The 24646-nt window shown below is 46.3% G+C and overlaps 1 long non-coding RNA gene across 1 annotated transcript; it reads left to right on the forward strand.

The window, feature by feature from the left end:
- The first annotated feature begins 10979 nt into the window (after positions 1 to 10979).
- Positions 10980 to 22716, forward strand: LOC120409639. The gene is made up of 3 exons (XR_005602943.1): positions 10980 to 11156; positions 18851 to 18995; positions 22562 to 22716. It is a non-coding gene; the product is annotated as an uncharacterized LOC120409639 (long non-coding RNA).
- Positions 22717 to 24646: the final 1930 nt, after the last annotated feature.

Genomic DNA, 24646 nt, shown 5'->3' on the forward strand with positions numbered 1-24646 from the left:
TGGCTCATGTGGCACATGCAGCTTATCCCAAGATTTCCCTTTGGAAACACCTGCTCAAAGCTGCCAGGGGTGCTGAGGGGGCTTTGGAAGTTATTATGCAACACCAGAACTTACAGAATTATTCTCCTTTGTTTTCCCCCTCCGTATTGTGCATTATTGTCATTAATAAACGGATTGATGTTTTCCTGGAAAGATTGATGAATGTGGCTGGGATTTAACTGTAGGTTTTAATGCAGTTGTAAAGCCATACAAAGGTTTGGTTTGGAAGGGACCTAAAAGATCCCCTAATTCCAGCCCCCAATAAACACAGGTATTGTGTTCTGGCTTTTATGACAAACCACCAGATTCGCGACTCCTCCCCAGACTCCACTCCCCTTCCCTGGGGAGGACTAACAAGGTGATAGCTGTAGTTTTACTGTGTGCATTATATTTCCTGATATAAAGCTTATAAAAAACTCAAGATCTCCTGGCACAGTGACTGCACAGGTGCCACCTGGGGCTGCTGGCTGATTCCTCAGCCTGGGGCTGGGGACTGCTTGGGCTGAGTTTAACTGATCACAGCCCAGCTCGAGGGTAGCACAGCTGAGCAGTTTTCCTGTTTAAAACATTGATTTTTCTTTCCTGGAGCACCCACAAAGGGAGTCTCAGCATCCAAAGTTCTGCGGGATCCACTCTGTGAGTGATAAGCAAATGTTCAGTGGAGGTGAACAATTAATTTATTACATGGGAAACCCCTAACTTGGGAGATGGGATTTCTCAGGAGAATGAGAATCATGGAATGATTTTCACACCCTGTGGCAATTCCAGCTCTGAAATCTGCCACTGTGGCCTGTTGCAGGTTAAATCTAAGGTGCTTTTTTTCGGTGAGTCTTTAGTAGCAGGTTGATGTGATGCTTCTCAATTCCCAAATACTGAAAAAAAACAAAGCCCAAACCTTACCAGCAGAGTTTGTACATAACTGTTATTGGCAGGGCTGGAGTTGGCAGAGCAGTTTTAAATTCAGATGTTTTATTTAATATAAAAGCTATTTCTAAAGCATCAACAGAGCCACAAGCAGAACAATCCAGCATTCCTAAGGAATCCTAGTTCTAAGTACAGATTGAAACTTTGGGAGGGAGGCAGACACAGCTCTGTGTACATAGAGACAAATTCTTCTCTTCTGCCATTGGGAGCCAATTGCTGATTATTTGGGGTTGTTGCTATTTCTGTCCCCTTGTTCCATCATTAGTTAACTGACAGAAAATTGCCTGCTCTGTCTTCATCTTTTCGTAATTTTAACTGCTTGGATGAAGCTGATTCCAACCCTTTTTATCAAGGCTTTTCCTTCAGTTCTTGAGGAAGACTAAACCCCAGACACTGCTTTGAACCATCAGCTTCATCCTAAATTGCAGTTCTACGTGGGGATAGAAATAACAAGAACAATCTACCAAAGAGGCAAATCCGAAATTCAGCATTATTTCCACACCCTGGATTTATATTTTGTACATAATGTAATTTAGAGTGCAGCTCATTTAAACTGTAGAACACACATGGGAGCTGCTTAACACTTGATTGGGTTTTGAGATCAACTGAAGGAGTAAAACGGAACAAATAGTGACATTTTGGGTCGGGAGAGTGGCAGGGTGATGTTGCCTGTGCTGCTCAAGGATACAGAACTTCAGCATTAATAATACATACCAGGCAGCTCTAGGAATAAATCCCTTTATGCTGTTCAGTTCGGTGGCTCCTCAGCCTGAGCAGATTAGCTCTGTAAAGGTGTTCTGCAGCGGCGTGGAAATGATTACCTTTGGAGTGCAGTCCATTTACTGGGAGCACTGGGCAGGGCCAGGCTGGGCTCTGGCAATAGAGGAGAGCTGGAGGCACAGGACACGTTATCCTGCTGCCACAGCTCCCAAAATGAATACAAATTGCAGAGGAGCCCATTACTGTAATGGAGCCCATCCGTGGATCCTGTCGGACTGGGCAATAACAGCACAAAGTACCTTATTCCTTGTTCTGCTTCATGCTCCTCTGAGCAATGGAGATGGGCTGAATTTGCACTCCTTGCTGGGATATTGATACAAGCTGCTAAAACGTTTTCTCTGTGTTTTATTCAAGGAGCAGCAGCACGTTTTGGGAGGGGTTTGTGTGAGGGGATCTCTTAATGAATCCCTTCTGAAGAGATAATCAATGATTTCTGAAAAATCAGCGGATGGAGCGGTCACGCAGCGCTTAGGGGATGGAGCTGCGATCTCTCCCGGGCACAAATAAATCACCAGCAGTGCTCTTAATAAAGCTGGATTGTGCTTGGCAGCGTCCCCTCAGACAGGGCTCAGCTCCTCTGCTGGCTTTCTGTGGGAGCCACGGAGGACTCACAGGGAATGGGGCTCCTGGGACAGGTGATGATGGAAGGATGGATTCTATTCTCCATGGAAGTCGTGAGGTGCCCACGGGGGTCACAGCAAGGGTTGTCCTGCCCCATGGTTTGGTGTGGCAGTGCCACCTGTGGGAGCTGGGAGAGCAGGGGAGGAGGAAGAAATGTCCTCTCCAATCTCTCTGCCTCCTGCCACTTCCAGCTCAGTGACTTCCAAAGCTGGATCCATATGGATTCAGGGATGCTTTGGACAGCAAGGAAATCCCCTCCCACAAACCTCCCCTCTGTCCTGTGTGGCTCAGCAGGGGCTGGACTTGCACATCAACCACTGAAGTTCATCCCTTAAAACGGGATGATAGAAAATGTTTGGCAAACCCTTGTTCCAGCGGGATTTTCCACCATCCAGATGAAGCTGGGGTGTAAACTGCCCTTAAATAAACTCTGAGCCAGGGGCTGGCAGCTCCTGTGGGAGCAGGGGCAGGACCTCATCTCCAGCCCTTTGGTGTCCCAGCGTCTGGGATTGCCAGAGTCTGGATCTGATGCTTGGAAACCTTCCTGCTGTTCCCTGGCCCTGGGATAGCCCAGCAGCTGCCATAGCCAGGACTCCAGCTCTGCTTCTGTAAGGGAATTTGGAAACATGGAGATGAGTTTACTGTTTTCTGAACTCGTTTAGAAACGGAGATTTCTCTTTTTTTAAATTTTCTTTGAAATGCCGTAGTTCTCTCCTGGTCTCAGTTCTTGCTTGTGAGCTGCAGCAATTCCAGGGGAATGTTTTATTGGTGATGCTGTGGTGACCAGCAGATTCTCATGGGGGTCCAAAGGCCACTGCTACATCCCAATAATGTGGTTTGCTTTGCTGCTCTCCTGAGTCTTTCAGGCCCAGCCTTCTCCCTGTTGTGTCCCCAGTGCTTTCCCTCCCCCTACTCTGAGCGCCTCATGCTCTGCTCTTCTCCTAAAACACAGGGCACACCTATTCCCATGTTGTTTATCTTGGGGATTGGAATTCCAGTTATTATTTAATGACCTCTCTACCAGTCAGACCCATTTTTGGTAAGGTTTAGAGTGTTCAGAGCGAACCAGTGTCATTGACAGGTGGGATAGACTGAGGGGAGGTGTGGGCTGAAATGCCAAACATCCTTACAAATACAACCTTTGAACTCCCTGTGCTAAAGAATTCCTACCACAGTGTTCTGCACAACCTGCTGATGCCAGGGGGCACTGAAAGGCCCTTCTGGAAAAGTTACTCAGGGTAGAGCCAAAGAGCATGAAAATGTTTTGGAAAGAGCATTGCAAAACACAACAATCTGATTTATGAATCAGTGGAAATGGAAGTGATAGGCCATATTTTCACTGAGAAATATCATAACTGTCAGAGAACAAAATTGTCTTTTGATTGTAGCAATATGCATTGAAATCACTGGTAGGGAAGTTAATCTCCTCAAGGTTATGAAATATTTTTTTGGCTGAGGAGATGCTTCTAAAAGTTGTGTTTTTGTTGGGGTTTTTTCCCCATCTAAATTATTTAGGAGTGAAACGAAAGGACAGAGACCCGGGTGCCCTGGTGAGGTGTTCCTCCAGGAGCAGCAGGAGAGAGGGCAGGCTGGATAACGACCCCTCTGCCTGTTCCCTGTAAATCCTTGGATCTGGGAACTTGTTTATATCCTGTTATCTCCATACTGGAGAGTCAGGAGAGCAAAACATGCAGTGGTTTGTGTTGAACAGACTGATCCTTGTAGGTTTTCTTGCAGGACTCCTCTGCAGGGGCTTAAAGGCCTCGGGGATGTGGCACCTGGGGACATGGTCAGTGGTGGGATTGGCGGTGCTGGGGATGGCTGGAATTGATGGCCTTGATAATGTGCAGGGGAGCTTATTTTTAATAGAAAAAACTTATTTATATGCTTAGTTTGTTTATCACCCTGTACTTTAGGAGACTCTTAACCAGCTGAACTCTGAGAAATTCGTGTTCACCTGGCTTTGGAGGGCTTTTCCAACCTCAGTGATTATTCCATGCCCAGGAGCAGTTCCCTTCAGGACTGTGGGGGAAGTCCTGCAGCACCTGGTTTTACAGGGGTTGTTTCTGGAGGCCAGGGCAGAGCTGAGGATGTCCCAGCGCACACGAGAGGGATTTGTCCCCTTCCAGCCCATGCTGCTGCCTCGTCCCAGCCTGGGGCACAGGGAGAGGTTCCAGTATTCCATTCTGTGCATCCCTGGCCGAGTCAGGACTGGCTGACTGATATTCAACATGGAAATTGGATTTCCGAGTATCTTCAGGAGTGTTGCAAGGAGGCAGCTGGGCTGATGGGGAGATAATTCTGTGATACCAGTGCATGATGGAGCTAATGAATTAGATCCAACCACCTGCAGTTAGATCTGTTTGCTGTGTACAAAAATGAACAGGAAAATGAGGTTTTTATTAAAAATATCATAACTATTTTTTTTTCCCTTCAGCCAGAAAATGCAGCACATCAATACATCACCCATGCAGTTGTAAGGGTGAGGCTGTTACACCACAGACATTTCATCTAAATAACAAAGTTAATACTGAAATACTACTTTTACCAATGACAGGATGTTTTTAAACAGTCCATTGGTATCAAATCATATGAACAGTGTCCAATCCAGCTCCATTTTTCACCCCTTCAGGCAGGTGGGGAATTGTCAGCCTTCCCTTCAGGATCTCTCCTTCCCAGACAGGGATGGGCCATCGGGTCTCCTTTCCTCCTGGATCCCCATCTGCTGGGTGTCAGGAATGCAGGGGGATCCTGGCAGTGCCATTAAACCTCTCACTCTCTGTCTGGGTTTCAGAAGTGGGAAATTAAATATATAAAGGCAACTGAGACCTTTGCGTGTTCCTGGCGAGGCAGGGAAGCTGTCAGGGAGGCAGGAACTGGGCTTGGCTGGATGCAGGGGAGCTGGAATGTTGCTGTGAAGCAGAATCCACACATCAGGGGGAAGCTGGAGAATCCAAACAGGGCTGGCTGGGATGAGATTTGTCCAATAACCACTCACAATTATATTCCCATTCATGAAACCTCCACTGGGAGTGAAGACAATGATGCTGCAGGGGCTGTAGGGCTGTGAACACGGTACACAGGATACCCAGCAATCCCAAACGGGTTTCAGAGGCTGACATCAGGACTTGAGCTCTCACATGGGCAATACCAGGAATGTTTCCTTTGGAATCAGCAGTGTTGGAGGAATTGAAGGTTGAGAGAGCAAAGCAAGCAATGGAATGAATTTTTTTTTTTTTACAAGAGGCAATGCAGGGTGAAAGAATTCTTTTGCTCTCAGTAAAATTTCATTTGCTTATGGTATATTTTGCTGGAATAATCACTGTGGGTTCCTGATATATATATATATATATATATATATATGTATTTTTTTTTTTCTCAGCCTCAGTGACAGAACAGCAACCCAAAACATCTGGATGTAAACAATTGTTTTCCTGAACAGTTCTGCTGTGAGCTTTTAAGGTGTGATCAGACCTATTTGTGTTGTATTTTATAAACAAACGGCTGTGTGGGACACTTTGTTTCTGTGTTTTGTTCTACTGTGAGGAGTAAAACAATTATTTTGCTGTCAAGGACTTATTTCCTGGGCACATTTTATATTAATGTGACCATACCCACAAACATCCACTGTCAGCTCACCACTGGCTTTTTCCAGTGCCTTTGGCCACTGTGTTCAAGGGGGATATTGGAGGAGATTTGGGTGCTTGTCCCATAATGTGCTGGGGAGCTTATTTGTAATAGCAATAACTTATTTATATGCTTAGGTTGTTTATCACTCTGGGTTTTAGGAGACTGTTACCCCTGAGTTTCCTCTTAACCAGCTGAACTCTGAGAAATTCATGTTCACCTGGGCCCCAGCCAGGTGAGAATTCTCCTGTCTCACGTTATCCTGCTCAGAAACATCTCCTGACAGCATTTCACGGTCTCCATCTTCGTGTGGTTGCATGGAGGTGACAGATGGGCTTTGCCTGGAGGCTGGGCATGAGGCTGGGGACAAACCTCAGCGTGGCCTCCAGCAGGACGTGTCCCTCCGAGAAGGTGTCCTCTCCTCAAAGAGGTCTTTCCATCGCTGCCCAGTACCAAGTGCAGATGAGAAGAGCCTTCAGAAGGTTCTTTATTCCACTCCAGCAGTGCAGTTTGTTTCAGGGAGGGTTATTTACTGTTGAACAGCAGCAGCAGAGCTTCCTTTCTAATTAACCTGGGGACCAGGAGATTTGCCTTTATCTCTCCCCAGACAGGTGCTGAGACCCCCAGTTCCTCTCTGCCAGGAAAGGTGTGCAAGTGGGGACGCCAAATAGCCAGAGAAGCCTCTGACTTATTAAAATTCCAGCAGAGGCCTTGGTGGAACAAGCTTTTGATCAGATAACAATCTATTCTCAAGCTCAGTCTAATATCCCTTGATGGCAGCTTTTTCTTAACTCTCTTTTGGTTTTTTTTTTTTCCCCCTCTCTTATTTTATCAGGCAGTTTTCTCATAAATTTTCTCTTTTCTCCCTGCAGGACCTTAAACATGGAGAGGTTTTGTTACAGTGATGATCTTAAATAGGGAGCTGGGGAAGCAGCAGTGCCAGAGGAGGAATTTTAACTCATCCTGGAGCTCAGCCTGCAGCAGCTCTGTCCCTGCTGCCTCTCACAAATGCACTGACTGGGTGTTCTGGAGATGCAAAGCCTTTCCACCTCCCAGAGGTCTCCAGACCTTTGCTTTGTACCTGTGCAGCTCTACCACATCCAGCTGAAGTTCACGGTCTCAAAAGCAGGGAGTGATTTTGCCCAGTGTTTGAATTTTATCCGACATCCCTGCCTGGTGGTGTTCCCTCAAACTGCTCCTTCTGATCCAAAGGTCCTGGTGCATCCAGAGGGACAGGCTGGTGGGTACGTAGACAAGGCAAGTGTGTGGCTGCCATGGAAACGGACTGAAATTAGGGAATCAATTAAAGCTGAAAAAAGTGTTATCACTTTGGGAGACTAAATGCTTTTCTGTATCTTTTCTCTCTCTGTAGCATCTCCATTTTGACTTGCAGGTAATTGAAGTTTTAATTTGTTACCGTGTTCAGGTTAATGACAGAAGTTCTAAATGAACTGAATTCCCTCGTGTCCCCCGCGGTGAGTGCGTGCGGCAGTGGAGAGCTCCAGCTGCTTTGGGAAAGGCTGTTCTGGCACAATCCCCTTCCTGTGTGTCTGAATTCCTGGAAAATTTAGCCTCGAGGGCTGACTTTTGAAATGAACCTGGGAAAAATGCTCATTACCAGGCAGGCAAAGGGCATCCATGGCCTGTTAACAGCTCGGTCAGTCTGCAGAACAGTTTGGGATAAAAGAGGAATTTTCTGTTTCTGCTGATTTAAGGAAAGGAAGCACATGCTCAGCAATGGCAGTAATTGGCTGTAAGCAGGCAGTGATTCATTTATGACCTGTCTGGGTGTGGAGTGTGGAGCACAGGGAGCCCAGCTGGGATTACCCCGAGGTGCAGCTGCTGCTGCCCTGGGATGCATCTCTCATCCCTCCCTCCCTCGCTCCTGCTCCCTTTGGCACTGCTCTGTCTCACTGCCCACACCTGCACAACGGGAGCCTGCAGCAGCAGCCTCCTGGTTATCCTTTTTCAGTGGGTTAACAAACCCACTGGCAGATATTCCTGTTTCAAAGAGCAGTTTTAAATTAATGCAGGAGCTGGAATGTTTGATGAGCCTGCAGGTACTGAAGGGCAGGTCCAGGTGTAACTGTGGCATTCAAACCTCAGCCAAAAGTTGCTCCTCTTTGGCTTCTTTATTGGCATTCAGAATGGGATTTTCACCTGTCCCGGGAGATCAAGTTCTACTGACTTTTACACTCCTAATGACTGAAACACCCTCAGAAATCCCATCTTTAGGGCTCTAATGACTCTCATTTTCAGAAGTACTCGGTGGCTGTGGCTGGAAGCTTCTCACGTCTGCCTGAGCCTTTCTAACTCTGCTCCTTTAAAGGTGAGGAGAGTGCTGGGAGCTGTGCTTAGGGCACACCTTTGGGGGGGTTTAAACTACGTTTCTAAAACACTTGATAAAAACCTAGAGCGTAGAGATGGAGCTTTGCATTATTCCCCCATCCCTCTTTGTCAAGTTCTCAATTCCCTGTTTGATCTCCAGGATCTAAATAAATCAGCATGTTTGCCTGCCTTGTCCAGTGTCTAATTAAATATGGAGATTGCAGATAAGCTTGAACTGAACAATGAATACTTGATATATTTTCCTTGAGATCTGGGGTTATAATGAAATTATTTATTACTTCCAAATTAGAAGCATTAGAAAAAGTCACAGTGTTTGTGTTTGCTACAAACTGCTTGTATTTGGCATCTCATTTTTTTATGCCAATGCCTTCCGCCTTTGGTCAGAGACTGCTCTGACATGATGATGTTGCCCCTTTTTTGACTGAACCTTTTTCAGAGAGAGCAGTGCCTCAGGGAGAGGCTGAGCTTTAATCTCTCACATTTCTGGTTCCAGTAGCTGAACTCAATCTAAGGCTTGGAATGCCACAGTAAAAATAACATTTGGGGCTGCTACAGCTCTTTTCTTGCCTATAGTTTTAACTTTGGCTGACTTCCATAAACTTAATTTAACATCAGTATTTAGTAGGATATTTTTTCAGGAGTATTTTTCAGTTGTTCCATAGCTTTAGAAAGTGTGTGGAAGCCATAAATGAGGTTCTTCCCTCCCCACAGAGTTGCTGAGGTGATTATGATGAAATGATAAACTCGGTCATAAATCACAATTTATCCTCATGGCAGTGAGATCACCAGGGCAGAGGGATGGGACCAGAGGCTCTTTAAGGTCCCTTTCATCCTAAGCCATTCTGTGATTCTGAGAAGAAAAAAATACATCTGAACACTGATGGGGAGAACCCTTGTGCTGCTCACCTGGAATGGAGAGCTCAGAAGAGCTGAGTGTGAGTGTGAGCGTGGCCAGGATGTGGAGCTTTATTGCTTGGAGAAATTCAGGATTGCAGAAGAGGAAGACAAGGCTGTCCTGTGGGAGCAGGAGGAGTCCCTGCCTTGCAGTTCTTCGCATTATTCTGAGGCTTTTTCCCCTCAAAATGAGACCTCCTATGAAATAAATCTTAAAATTACCAGCATTAGGAGAGACTGCAGTCAGTTCTGTCCTGACTTCCATGTGTTATTTGCAATGTATACTGGATTGCTGACAAATGAAATAAAAAAAAAACCTTTTTAATTTAATTAAAACCCATATAAATTGTGGAATATATTAGTGAAAAACAGTCTTTGTTGTCTTTGCTTTGGGTTTCCCATGATCTGACAGAAAAATAATGTGTAATGTAAATGTTTATACCTTGGTGGATCTCGTTAAGCCATTTAAAGTTAAGTAATGTTTGCCTGTTTCTAAACTTTAATTAGCATTTAACAAGAAAGCAACAGTCTAGCCAATTAGAGATTTAAGCAATAACACACACTCACTTCCATTTTCTAGCAATTAATTGATAACTAGTTTACTGTGGGCTAATAATTAAATGAGGAAACATTCCGAGCAATTTGAAAGCATTGATGCAAATGAGTTCTGCATTTCTTCTTTTCAAATTCACTGACCACGGTATCTAATCTGCCGTGAACAGAGGAAGGCTGAATCATCCCAAATACACGCTCAGGCTGGCTAACCAACCCTTAAAGAGACATCAGGCACTTTGGGGGAGCTTTAATTGCTTTGCTGAGGGAGTCTTGGAGCAGAGCTGGAGTTGGCCATGTGGTGTAGAGGCATGGGCTGGCTGGGCTCTGGCTGCTGGCAGTGGGCTCCTGTCCCTGTGCTGGGGAGCAGGGCAGGGGGCACACGCCGTGGGGCTGCTGGGGCTCTGCACCCACCTGTCCCACCTGGGGTGTTCCCGAGGGAAGCTCAGCTGTGCCTGAGTCCAAGCGGTCGCGGTTCTGCTGTGAGCAGCAGGCCCGGCTCTCGCTCCTCCACCGACGGCAAGAGGAATGGAATGTTTAACAAAGAGGGATCTGAGTTGGCAAAATCACTTGGTACATTCTGGCCGTGGAAATTGAAGGCATTTTTCTCCGGAATGTGGCGGTGATCACTGGGAATAGCTCCTTACAAACAGGAAATGTCCCTGGCTCCCGCACTCGAGGTGCAGCAATCTCCCTGGATGGAGGAAAAGGTCTCATTTTGTCTCAGAGCTCACCCATTTATGAGCTCTTCCTCATCTGGACGGGCAGTGAGGTGAAATTGCTTGAGCTCTATTAAGCTTTAAACACGAGCCATCCATCCCAAGAAAACACTCCTCAAAGGATTGTGCTTCTCAATTCCACTGCTGCCTGTTGCCCACCTGCCACGTCAATGTGTAGAGAATAAACCCAGACCATTTCCACTGCTTTTCCAGCATGGTGGGGCTGTAAAACTGGGAGGTGATACCAGCAGTTCTATGGACTTCCCCCTGCGAAATCCCCGTTTGGTTATCTCCTCTAAGTTAGGAGCTGCTGTTTGTCCAGTGGGAACTCAGTGTATGGGACCTCCTGGCAGTACTTAGAATACAGTCAAAAAAAATCTTTAATCTAAACAAGTATTGCCCAAAATACTCATTTGTGTTCACATTTTAATGTATTGTGTTTAATATCTTGTGTTTTCTCTCACTAGACTGGAGATGATGGAGAAGTAAGAATGTCAACTCTGTCTAATGCCACGTTTGAGACCTTGTGTCCTTCTGCTTTCCCTGTGAACAGAGCCTGGGGAGAGGAGCTGAGGAGCAGCCCTGGGGGTGCCCATGGGAGGATGATGAGCTGAAGGCCTGCTGTGAGTGACCATCACCTGATTCCCCCAGGTACCTTCCCCTCGGGATGGGCTCCCCTTTGCTGGCTGTTTAATCCCCAGAGAGCTCATCCCCAGCTTTTCTCTCGACTGCTGTAAATACAGTTTCTCCAAAGGCTGCTGTGGCCATTCCTAGATGGGCTGAGGGATGGCCTGTCCCTTCCCAGTTATTTAATAACCAGCATTTACTGGGATCCCCAGTAAGAGTCTCTGGCTCTCCCTGAAATGCTTTCTGAGCTGAAAACCAGATAATACTGGAACTAACTCAGACATTTTGGGATATTTCATGTCACAGAAATAGGGTAGAATTACACAAAAAGTATTGATTCCCATTTATCACTGCTTCATAATACTTTTTTATTAAACTTTATTTAATCCTTGCTTTCCAACTCATTCCATTGTCGCCGGCTGTGCCAGACATTGATGATTTATTATGTCCTCTTAATAGATATACATTTGGAGTTCCAGAGGGGAGAGCCATATTAGTTCCTTCAATCTTTTCGAGTGCCCAGAGAGGATTGCTTTGGGAAACACTTGCTTAAAAAGCCTTCCTAAAGCTCATTTCCAGTTGGAAGTAACTCCAGTGATGGGTTCAAAGCAACTTGAGCCAGGGTTTGAAGAAAAGGTTCCTGTTTGGGAGCCTGGATAAGTGGAGATTTTAGAATATTTTGTTTCCTCTTCCTCCAGAGTGTCACATCCCATAGGATCAGGGGCTATGGGGTTGTTTTATGTGGAAATAAGGACAAAGCAAACCTCATCCTTACAGTTTTTCCCTTCTTCCCAGCAGCTGTTGGGAACACAAATATTACCCTGCTGTATATGCACAGCTATAATTTGAAATTATAAATAGTGCCTAATTTTCCTGGTATTTACTCCACAGACATAAATAGAGCTCAAACTAACTGGAAAATAAAAATAAAAGAGCACTTCTATCTCATGGAGATGTCAGTGCTAGCTTGAATTTACTTTGATCTGATTAAGTATTGCATATAATTTTTCATCACACTGTATATTTAACAAAATCAGTCTGTGATTTAATGTTTAGAAGAAAAATAGTGACAAATATAAATGCTATTTATTAAGCAGCAAATAACCATGGCCTGTCAGCAAAAGGGTTGCTTTTTATAGTAAGTGAGTGTCAAAGTAATTCAAATGGTTGGATATTTCAGGTCAAAATGTGTTGTTTTTTTTTTTTTTTTTTTTTTTTAATGGGCAGATTGAAAATTCCGAAATTTAGCAAAATAATTATTAGCCATAATGCTCAAGAAGCAATTTATTCAAGAAGTAGAGCTCCCTATTTGTGGAGTTTTGAAACATTTCTTGCATTTATTCCTATATTACAACTTACTTATGATTTATTCAGACTTGTCCTCTCTGTGGAATGAAAGGGTGTTGTGCCACTGCCATGTGCAGTGGAGACTTCCCCCAAAATCATCTGTGTTGGATTCATTTATTGATGTGATAGCCCCTGAATGCATTTGCTCTTATATTTTAAACTTACTCATTTCTCCTGGAGACACAACTGAGGTTTGTGATAGTCATCACCCAGACTGCAGCGTTTTCCAACCCAAAACACGTCCTCCAATCATTTCAGGGAGCAACTGAGACAGTTTGTTAACGAGCTGATGTCTGGAGTGGCTCCTCATATTGAGTAGCACCCTAGAGCATGGAAATTTTCTTTATTCCTGGCTGTTAATAAGTTATTATTCCCCCATTATCGTCACTATTATTTATTAATGGCTGTTCCAGTGCTTTGGTCATGCTCATCATCCTGGTTTCCAGCAGCAATTCCGGGATGTTGACGCTGTCCCACTTTCCCTCGGTGCCAGTAGGACTCTGCTGCAAAGACACCCAGAGGTTACTCTGCTGCGAGCGAGGAGAAAATCCTGGCTTTGATCCTGGCAACTTCTGGGGAGTGGAATTTCCTGGGAGGCACGGTCTGATCCACTGCTGGGTAGTTGGAGTTGCTCCTTAAATTCCAGAGGGCTGGTGAAAGCTTGGAATCCCCCAGAACCAGCTTTAGCTCCTGGAGCTGTTCCTGGTCTGTTCCTGGAGCTGTTGGTGAGAAATGGCACAAGGTTTTAAAGGCTCTTGGGGAGAAGACACGGAAATACAGAAGGGATGAAGGTTTTTTGTGCTTCTGCACCTCCTTTCTGGTTTTTATCACTCAGGAAAGGTTTGATCAGCTCCTGCCCCTCGCTGTGTGCTGACTAAGGTGGGTCCTGCTTCAGGTTTTGGGTGAATGCTTTAGGAAGGCAGCACTTGGAGCTGGAAGGATGGACCAGCTTTGCTCCAGCCAGCAGGGCTCAGGGGGTGCTGCCTGTGGCTCACGTGAGGGGGAGTTGCTCCACTGGCATCACCTTCCTTGGTGCCTCCAGCATTTCTCACCACTCTCCAGGATTTCTCCTCTCCTTCCAGCAGAGTGCATTGCAGCAGTGCTGTTCAGCTTTCCTAACCCTGCTCTCCCTCGTTTGCTCAGTGCTCTGTTGTTGATTTTATTTTTTATGTATTTTTTTAAAATTTCCAGTGGATTGCTTTCAGAGAAATGTTCACCAAACACACAAAGAGCCGTGGGGCTGTCCCTCCCATAAGATGTGCACAGCACCAGCTCCAGCTGAGATGTAATGAGCAGAAGCTGCTGCTGCCTCAGACAGAAAGAGCCTCTTTCATTCCACCTGTGGGAATCATTTCTCATGGTGCATTACGAGGCTGTGCCCATCTGGGCATGGGGACAGGGAACAGGGATGGGGGAAAAGGGAGCAGGATGTGGGGGCTGCTCTCAGAAACCCCTCTGCTTCCAGAGCAGATGGACAGCTGGCAAATCAAACAGGGTCCCAGATGTGGTGAGTTCCTATTTACGTTTATAAAAATTCCCCACTCTTCTGCCTTCTGCTGGAAATTCTCTCGGTAACTCAAAGCTTTTGGTGAAACTGCTGAGGTTCCACATAACCAGAGCTCCAGGGGTGGCTATCCCCTCCTGCCCAGCCTTGGATGCCATCACTCTGCCTTTCCAACCAGAAATATTTGTTTAAATAGCTTGATTTGTTTCTGCTGACTCACAGCTTAATGGGATTTTAAATCTGTTTGTCTCAGTGCCTCGTTCCAGTCTCTGGGTGTTCCCTGGGACAACTCCATCATCTCCCAGGGCATCCAACCCAAAGGGCAGGTCAAGGTCCATGGGCAAGAACCCAGGCTGCAGGGGGGAGCAAGGGCATGGATGGGGGGAAGAGAGCATGGATGGTTTGTGCTCTGCAGGAACCTTTGCAAGGCAGGAGATCTTCTCCCAGGTTTTTTCCTCTTGACTGCACTGGTTTTGTATGGAGGGGAAAAAACCCAAGGGCTTTTCTATGTTCTGTGTTAGTTTTTAATAGCTCAACACTCGCTGGATCTTTGCAGTGTTCAAGACCTCATGAATTTTTAAAAGAAACCCAACTGAAAACACAAACAGAACATGTTTGTACCCGGGAGGAGCTTTCACACCTTTTCTGGCTGTTCTGTGAGTTCCTTGGGGTCACGGCTCCTCCTGCAAGGCTGGAGTGCTCCCTGTAAATCCCTGGGACATATCCGTGGTGGTTTGGGCTGTCCCAGGAGTGTGGCATCACTGGCTTTCACCTTGCTGATGTGAAAACTCAACGTGGAGTACTTGGGACTTGCCAGCAAAGCTGGGATTTGCTGGGGGCCACTGAGGGTCCCTCTGAGGGACACCCCAAGGCTGTCATCCATAGGCACCCTGCTGGGCCAGCACTGCCAAGCACACAGGAGCAAGGAATGTTTCTTCCCATTAACCAACCTTGGTTCCAGTAACAATTTTGGTGGTTTCCTCCAAGGGAACTTGGGTTCAAAGGAGTTAGTGGTCTGTTCAAAGGGTTTCATGTTATGTGAGGCCCTGGCACAGGGTGCCCAGAGCAGCTGGGGCTGCCCCTGGATCCCTGGCAGTGTCCAAGGCCAGGCTGGACATTGGGGCTGGGAGCAGCCTGGGACAGTGGAAGGTGTCCCTGCCCATGGCAGGGGTGGCACTGGGTGGGATTTAAGGTTCTGTCCTATGATTCAAGGTTCTCCAAGGTTGTACCTGCACCAGGCAACTCCAAGGCCTCTCCTTTCCCTGAAGCAGTTCCCAATATTTCTGCCTTATATTACCATTCTTCAGTGGAGAACATTTTCTCTTTTCAGCAGTCTTTCTGATATGTTTTTTTTTTTCCGTTCCGTTCTGGTCCATTTTGTGAGAAAATTGAAGCACGTTTCAGGACATGTTGCTTCAGTGGAAGGGAAATAACCCTTTTCTTCCCTGGTGGAAGCAGCACTGTCCAAACTGGTGAGGTTCTTTCCCTCCCAGACATTTCTGTGCTCCCGGAAGGGAAGCTGGGCAGTCATTCTTTTGCCACATGGAAAATGAGAGTTCTGGTGTTGGATTTTAAAGCAAGAACAGCATGTAGATGCCTACATGCCATGGGAAAACAGTATTGCAAAATCTGCTACAAAAAGCATTTCGGGAAAAATTGCCCATGACAAAGGACAGGCACTTTTAATCTCATTTTCAGAATTTACAGAAAATCTGTTGTGTGCCTTAACTGGCTTCTTGGAATACATTGTCTTGTGCCAGAGTCAGGGAGAGTGTAGGAAGGAGGAGGGGCTAAGTGAGAGGTGCTCTGAAATGCAGCAGTTCAGCTTCTCTTTGGGTCTCTGGATCTTCAGAGATTGTCATCTTCTGAGCCAGATTCCTGCGGTGGAAGTTAGAGGATGCTGGGCACTGCCCAGGCTCCCCAGGCCATGGTCACAACCCCAAGGTTGCCAGAGCTCCAAGAGCATTTGGACAATTGGGGTTGCTGGGGTGTCTCTGCAGGGCCAGGAGCTGGACTGGATGATCCTTGTGGGTCCCTTCCATCCCAGGATATTCTGTGATTCCAAACCTTTCCCAGTTCTCCCTCCATCAGTAATTCTCTGTAGGAAAGAGTAAAATACTGCACTGATTTCAGGTGAGGTGATTTTTTCCCCTAAATATCCCCAAATCTTGCACCAGACACAGGGCAAACCTTGTCCCAGTGCAGCAGCAAGTCCTGTCTCTGTCAGGTGTGTGGATGTGCCTTGCTCCTGTCCCTGGGCTGTGCCAGTGGCTCCCCGGGGATGACACAAAGCTGCTCCTCAGTTGTTCCCTTCAGGGAGCCCTGCACTCCTTGTTTCTCTCATCCTGGGACTGCACAGCCCCTGGAGCCACGTGCCAAGAGCAGCAAGTAGGACTGGAGAGTTCTCATTCTTAAGCAATTTAATCCTACAGGCTAGAAACTCCTTGGGATAGCAAAATCCAGGAAAAATACAGCTTTTATGGCCTTTAAATCAAAGATTCCTGACAGGCTAATAATGGGCTGCTGTGCTCTTGGTGACAAGGATTTTGCAGTGGCAGCGTTAGGAATTGCCTTTGTCATTGCTCCTGGCTGGACATGGACTGGTTTATATATGGATCCTTCCCAGGGGTGGTGCAGAGCGGGAGGAGCAGGAATGCTGGTTAAATAAATCCAACCTCCATGCCTGGGCTGGAGTTGGGAGCTGTGGAGCCTTGGACAGGGTAATTACAAGGCAGGGCATTGCAGAAGTGTTGAGCAGCAGCTCATTAGCACAAGGGCTATATGTCTGTAGTGTAATGTGAGTTAAGTTCTCCTCCTTGCCAGGACTAATTGCTGAGTATTTCGATAAACATTAGCTCTGCAGAAGGAAAGGGGTCAGGAGCAGCTCTTCAGGGAGATGTTATGTTAGGAAGCTGCTTTAACAGGCTCCCTTGTACTTCTGAGGCTTCATAAGGAAAGGCTGGGGATACTTCAGCCTTGATCTCCTAAACCGCTTTGTAGTCCTGTTTACAGTGGCATTATTTGTGTGCTGGAAATGATGTGTGTGCTGAAGTGCTCTGCTGGACTGGGGCAATGGGATCTTGACAGGGAGAGGCTCCCTTTTCCCAGCAGCTTCTAAGTTGTTTTTATCAGCTCCCAAAGAGAATCTTGGTGAAAAGCTCTTGAATTTTCGCTGGCTGGGAAACAAACAAACATATATTTAGAATATATGGTGCTGTTGAAGGGGGTGAAAGGAGGGGATTCAGAATTTGCGTTTTGGCCCAGCCTCTGTGTGTGGGAAGGGCCATGTGTGGATGGGAAGGAGTGAGAAAGTGCCTCAGCCAGGTGTGTTTTCCAGGCCAACTTTGGAAAGTCTCCCAAGCAAACTCATTTATCCCATCCCATTGTATTTCTATTTCAGTGTGCACTGGAGGTGACGTCAGGTATACATCAAGCAAATGGCTCAGGAGAAGGAAACTGTCGGGCAGCCATAAATTAAAGAGAGTTATGGGCGAGTTTGTGGGTTCTCAACTCTTAATACACCTTGCAGCTTTAGCATAGCAGTTGAGCTCACAGTGAGACAAGAGTTGACAGGATTATATTTTATTTTAAGAAGTTTATATTTTAAGAAGCCCATTTGCTGCTTTCTTCCTCTCCTACTTCAGTTTTTGTCTTGGAAACAAACGATTATGGAACTTGGGCTTCCTTGTCACTGTCTGAAGTGCCCCCTCAGGTCACTTTTTTTTGGTCTTCCCTCTTTTCCTGCACATTTAGGAGCATCTGGTCCAGAAGATGAAGTGTGGGGTTTTGTGGGTGCTGTGTGGGATGCTGGGGCTGGAGCTGGCCTTGCCCTCTCCCATGTACCTGCAGTGTGGAAGGAGGGCATGGAACAGCTCAGACCTGAAGTTAAATGTGTGCCCCACGGCATCTTCACAGGATAAATTGAAGTATCTAAATGGCTTCATGATGTATTCCAAAATAGATGTCTATAAATATCTTCATTTTTTTATATATGCATAGATGGAGGGAGGTCCGCCCCTCTGCTCCACTCCAAGGACTGCTTGCAGCTTTTCATTTTTTCTGAGGAGAAGGGGCAGAGCAGGACAGGGCCTTGTCCCAGGGGATCCCTTCTCTGCTGGTGCCTGCAGGTGTGCAGGGCTGCTGGGGCCTGGGGCAGGGATGGCTCCCAGCCCACCACTTGTCTCCTGACAGGCAGAGATTTGGCACTCTGCTCTCATGGCAGGCTCCAGCTTCATTTGCCTGTGCTTTCAGCCACTTCTGACTCACTGGAACATCCTGAACAGCAGCAAAAGTGACAAAAAAAAGGACAGAACCCAAGGACTGTGTGTGGTTATTTACCCCAGTCTGTGCCTGGGGCCCCAAAGAACTCCAGCTTTCCTTGTTTTCCTTCAGCTGGGCCAGCTCCTTGCCCCTGGCACAGGTGAGAGAGGGCAGACCTGGGGTGAACCCTGTGCTGGGGGATGTGCTGGCCCCGAGCACGGGCTGACCCCTGGGGACACAGTTTAGCAGCTGCTGTGAGCAGGTCTGCCCGTGGCTGCTGGCAGATCTGCCAGAACCAGGAAAGCCTCTTTGCTGCTGCCTTTCTCTCTGCAGTACTCTGCTCCTCACTGCCAAGAAATGCAGTCCATTTTTACAGAAATTGTTTTGAGCCATAACAATATCCTGTAGAACAGCAAGCTCTTGGAGGTAGAGAGAAAGCAGCATTTAAAATAAAAAAAAAATGTATTCAACTAGAACAGTTGATGGTTTTCACATTCATTTATAATAGAGCAAAAGGAAAACCCCATGAATTCACCTTTCTGTGTATTCCTGCAAATTGGAATGCCTCGTGCCTTGTTTATTTGCAATTCTCCCCACATTTTTGCAGGATAAATCAGCTTGGATGCAACAAGAACCAGCCTTGTTCCTGCCAAACCCTCAGGGACCTGAGGACAACTAAACCGAGCTGGATCCTGCAGGATGGGCAGAATTTAGAGGCAGAACTTTGGTCCTGCTGTGCAGCCCAGCCCAGGGTAAGTCAAATGTTGATGTGGTCCAGCTCTAGCTGGGAACAGATCTGATCTGTCCTCACTCACTCACTCACTCACTCACTCACGGCTGGTCCTGTTTCCCTGCTCCCTTCCCTGCTGTGGACAATCCCGGGAGTGCTGCAGTGGGATTTGGCAGTGGAGGAGCTGCTCCTACAGGGCTGGTGTGAGTCACTCCCTTCTAAGAGACCTCCAGAGTGGTGCCAAATCCCTGAGCCAGGCTCTGGGGCTGCTAGAGCTGAGCTGCCCCATCCAGCATTAGATGGAAGGTTGGGGTAGTGGTGCCTTCAGCCCGGCCCCTTGCATAGCTCCTGGTCCCTTCCAGTCCTTCCCAAAGGGTTCTGACCATGCAGGCTGTGGGGCTGGCCCTTGCAGGCTGACCCAGCCCTGCCTTCAGTCCCCTTACACTCAAATTTTGTGCTGTAAATGATGTGTAAATAATTACCCAGAAATGCAGCTGCTCTGAGTTACAAATGGGAACTTCAGCAGGTCCCTGGTCCCAGGTGAAGCTTCTGAGCAGTGCTCTGGTAAAACCAAGGAGCAGTGCAGGAGCAGAGGGTTCCTCATCTTCAATATCACACTGGCTGGTGACCTTTTTCTGCCACTCCACGAGTGAGGGATGCTGCCAGTTCCCAAATAAAGCACTCTACAAGTGGATTTGCAGTCAGGAATGAACAGGGAATGTGTTAGAGGCCTGTCAGTGCAGCTGTGTGGTTTCTGTGGAGAAAGCACCGGGTAATGTGTTAATTATCCCATTTTTATCCTGTGTGGCCTAATGCCATTCAGAAAAATAAAATCCTGTAAGGGGAAAAGAGCCCATGGAGAACAGTGTGTGAAACATCCCCATTTAATGTATGGCCCAGCACAGCCGAGGGGAATGTTCTTGTTTGGTACTGGGCACGATAACGATGATTACCTGGGTGAGAGAAGCAGGAGCTGCTCCTTTAGCCTGTGTTTGCTGCCCGCCCTGAGTTTGAGGGAGGAGCTGAGCCCTTCCCAGCGTTTCTTTGCTGCTGGGTACAAATAAAAACTGAATTAATGGCAGAGCCTTCCCCAGCAGCTCCCATTTGTGAGGATGTCTTTGGGAACTCAACGGTAAATCAGTAATTGTGTGTTGGGAAATGGCAGAGACAAGTTCATACACATTTGTTATGTAGAGAGACCTCTCCAGGTGCTCCTCTGCTCTGCCATTACTGTAATACATGGTTTATTTTACCAGCTTGTGTATCTCACTGAGAAATGGATCTATCAATTTATGTGGGCATTGTGGTCCTCTTTCCATTCCTGTAATAGCTGCTGTATTTCAGCCATTTATGTACTGCACTAAACTCTTTTTTTTGTTCAGAAAATATTTTTGCCTTAAAACACAAGTTGCAGCAGATACAGTTATAGAAATGCCCCATTCTCTGGGAGCTTTCTTGGGAGTAAAAAGCTCATTTTAGCTCATATTTTTTAAGAAGTCTCTGAAGGCAATTAAAAAAGCAAACCCTAAAATTCTATGGAGTTCTGAGTGCCCACAGTGGGGGTTAAAGTGATTTTTAGCTGTGCCTGGGGTTTTTCTTACCTAGGGGTATGATTGCCTGATTTTCCTGTCTAGTCAGGTCTGATGCTGGTGGGTCTGAAGTGCCCAAGGCCCTTGGGGAGGTTCAGCCCTGGTGCCCCTTAGACTGACCACATTTCTCCCATTGAATTTTTCCATTTCAAATTTTTCTAGGCCCATCCCAGCACAACCCTGGGACTTATTTTGCTCCAATGACAGGCACAGTTGTAGAAAAGTCTTTAGAAATTGAGCTAGAGATGTACAAAACTAAGGTCAAAAGGATTTTGGTGGAAAAGTGGGATGTTGGAGTCCTTTAAAGAGAGCCCTGAGAAAAGATGGTCTGCCCAGACTTCGTTTGTTGTCTGTCTAGACTTTGCAGCCCTCAGGATGTTTTTGTTTCTGCAGCTCTGAATTGTGAATGGCCTTTAATTTTTCTACCTCACAATTCAACAAAAGAGCAGGAGGAATAAAACAGAAGGAGGAGTAATGGCAGTGGGAACAGGTAGAATTGTGGCATTCAGGGGGTGTGACAATCCATCGAGGACGTTTCTATTGTCTCCAGTGAGTTACTTCTAAGGAGACAAAGCACGGGTGCAGGCAGTGACTCCAGGCTGTCCAGCCCCCTCTGGATGCATCCCTTCCCTCCAGGTGCATCCCTTCCTTCCAGCACCACCCACCTTGGTGTCCTGGGACACCTGGAGAGGGTGCCTTGATCCCACAGTCTGTGTCCCTGTGGAAGATGTCAAACAGCGTCAGTCCCGATCCCAAGGAACATCCCTGGTCACTGCTCTCCCTGCACATGGACAGCACCTGGAGCAGACAATTCCTTATCCCTGAGTTGTCCATCCACCAAATCCAGTCTCTCCAGTCTGGAGACAAGGATGTCACGTGGGCAGCATCCAGTGCTTTGCACAAGTCCAGGTAGCTGACGTCAGTCGCTCTTCCCTTCTCCACCAACGCTGTGACTCTGTCCCAGAAGGCCACCAAATTTGTCAGGTCTGATTAACCTCCTGTCTCCTTCTTTAATCTCCCCCAAACAGTTTTGGGATAAAAGATGTGCTCAAGATGAAAGAAAGAGCACCACTACACAAAGGCATTAATGCTCACAGAGCTCAGCAAGAGAAATGGAATCTTTTATCCCAGCTGGAGCATTTCTCCGAGTGAAGAAGTGACAAACTCATGATCCACTCCAGCACCATCCCTGAGGAGCTGGCCAAGCTGGCTGCAGCCATCCCAAGCCAGTCACTTGGACCAGTTTGGGTTTGGCTACTTCGTGAAATGCAGTAAAATGACAATAAAGTGGCTGTTGCAGGAACTTGAAGCAATTCCCAGGGGATCTCTTTAGAGGCTGCAGCTCGATCCCAGGTGAACAGGGCTGAGCTGACAGAGCCCTTCCCCTCCGTGGAGCACTTGTGCCTTGCCCTGCTGCACTTCAGGAATTCTCTGTCTGCAATTGCTGCTGCTTCTTCACCTTTGGGCACACCCAGCGCTGCTGGGATGCTCCACTCACCACAGTTGTTGCTTTGAGGTCTTCCCCTTTCCCAGTAAATCCCTACAGTACCAGTGCTCATCTTTGCCCCATTAGCTGTTCAAAAAGGAAGCGTGATCCTTGGAAAATGGGGAATGTGGAGTTGTTGGTGTTAGAACTGGGGCTGGAAGTGAATGCCAGTGTCCCCCCATCAGGCAGGAGCTGTATCCAGACACAGCTGTCCAGCAAACCCCTGGAATTGCAGGAGATGGGGAGAGGTTTGGAACAGTCACTGTGGTAACAGCAGGGACTCAGGATTCAGCTGGAATAAAAGGTGTGTTTAAGCCAGGGAAGTGGATCACTGTCTTACACCAATATTTAACTAGAGAAATAGATTCCTTCAGGAATGTGTGTAACTCAGAGCTGTCTGACAACATTACAGAGCTGAGGGATCCAAAAGCTTCAAAAATCTCTATATAAATAGTGTTAAATAGCGAGGTTTTTTCTGTAAATTTAACTGATTTTTTTTTCCTTTGAAATTAGGGGATGTTCACAAGGCCATGCACAAAATAAGTATGAAAATTGTGGATATTTCAGATGAAAATCATGGAGATACTTTCTCAATGTGGAAGTGGTGCCTTGAAAACTATTTGGGAAAGTTCCTGCTCGCTCTCCATGGAGGATTTTGGCTGCTGTGCTTAAGAGTGAGTAGAGCTGCTTTGCCAGTTCATTCTGAGTTTTAACATGGCGGTGAAAAAATGTTTTGAATGATAACATTCTCTGATGGGGTCTTAACTTCCTTTGTATTGTTAACCAAAATTAAAATCTGCATTTTTATGCCAGCAAAGTCTCCACAGGTAAAACTTTAATGTACAACATATGGCATATGTATTTTAATAATTCAGTGCAATTGTGATGGAAAAGAAACCATTGGTGCTGGTATTTGAGCCTTAATGAACATTGTGGCGCCTTTAATCACCTTGATCTCGTTGGCATTTCAGAAGAGCTGGGTCTGGAAGAGGTGATGATAATATTTTAATATTAACATCAAATATTCATGAAGCAACAGCAGTAGTTAGTTCTCACATATTACAACTTTGGTATTGTTTTAGTACTTACTCCATTGCTCTGGAGGTGGCGATGGTTGGACTCATGATCTTAAAGGCCTTTTCCAATCTTAATAATTCCATGATTTATGACACCTTCTAAAGCACTGCCCTGATCCCTTCACTCAGTTCTAACAGTCCCAATGATATCTGTGGATGAAGTTGATTTATGTTTGAGTGCGGGGTCAAAGAGCAATCAAACAGATCCTAAATAGTGATCAGTTACTCAAGAAATACCCATGGGTAAATAATAATAAATAAATTAATAACTGGTTGTTTTAATCTTATTCTCAGGTAGAAACCAGTTATTCTTTATGGCTCATGAAACAAATGTGGCTCAAAAAACCTCAAACACTTGGTATAAAAAAAAATATATTTCACTGATTAAAGAAGAATTAAATTATAATTTGATTCTTTTGGACTTTGTGTGCTGTGCTACAGGTGTAAGACTAGGAGCTCCTTAGTTTACATTTGTACCTCTCACATTGACTCTTGGCTTCTGAGATGACTTTGTTATTCAGAACTGCTCCAATCAGTTCCTGATTTTACTGTCAGCCTGAAAGGAGCATATTTGAACTTCAAAAAGAAGAGTTGAGGGGGGGGAAAAAGATTCAAAAATAGATTCCTGCAGAAAGTATAATCAGGAGTAATTTTCTTTTTGCAGAAATACTGCAAAACAGACTCTGCTTGTTCTAAAGCAAGGGAAATATTGGAAGATCACTCTCTAGTGGTAGCAGCCAAATAGGTTTTTGAAAGTGTAGTGAGTCCACAGCAATTTTACATCTAATTCTGTGTTTTCCTCATAACAATTTACTGTTTGTTTTCCCCATATTTTCAGTGTCACTTGCAGGGCTTGGTGGAGCAATTTTCCCTTAAACAACAGTGGGATTGTGGTGCATGTCAAAGGGAAAGGAGGGCTCCGGGGGAAGTTTTGATCTCCAGAGCGAGCTCTGCTCCCTGGGATCAGCTCCTGCCAGGGAGAGCTGACACCCCCCGAGAGCCTCTGGGGCAGGAGCTCTCTGAGGGGGAGCAGACTCACAGAACAGCAAGGAGATGCTCTGAGCCTTCTCTTTGAAGCCATTGCTCTCAGGTTTCATTTTATTAATTCATTCTATTACTTACTAATAAAGTGATCTTCCATTGGAAGGTGGAGGGAAGGTGTTTATTCCGTGGGGGTGGATCCTGAGTCTTGTTCCAGAGCTGGCTCTTGTGGGAACGTGTTGTGCTTGCTGCCAAATTTGGGGGGTCAGCACTCCATCTCCTCCAAAGTGACATTCAGGGGTGCTGATTTAAACCAGCCAAAGCTCCAATAGTCTTCAGTCAAATGTGATTTTAATTTGCTGTGCCAGGCTGCCTCCTTGGGAGGCGTTAATTGCTGTATTTGGCCTGTGAATTCTGCCTGGGTGGATAATGGGAACTGATGTTGGTCACTGTGAGTGAAACTGAGAAAAGATCTTTTCTGACACGGCTCAGTCCATGCCTAACATTGCTGATGGAAATTTAAAGGAAGTCATCAAGGATT

The sequence above is a fragment of the Corvus cornix genome, chromosome 12, assembly GCF_000738735.6.
Source record: "Corvus cornix cornix isolate S_Up_H32 chromosome 12, ASM73873v5, whole genome shotgun sequence".
NCBI classification, from domain to species: domain Eukaryota; kingdom Metazoa; phylum Chordata; class Aves; order Passeriformes; family Corvidae; genus Corvus; species Corvus cornix.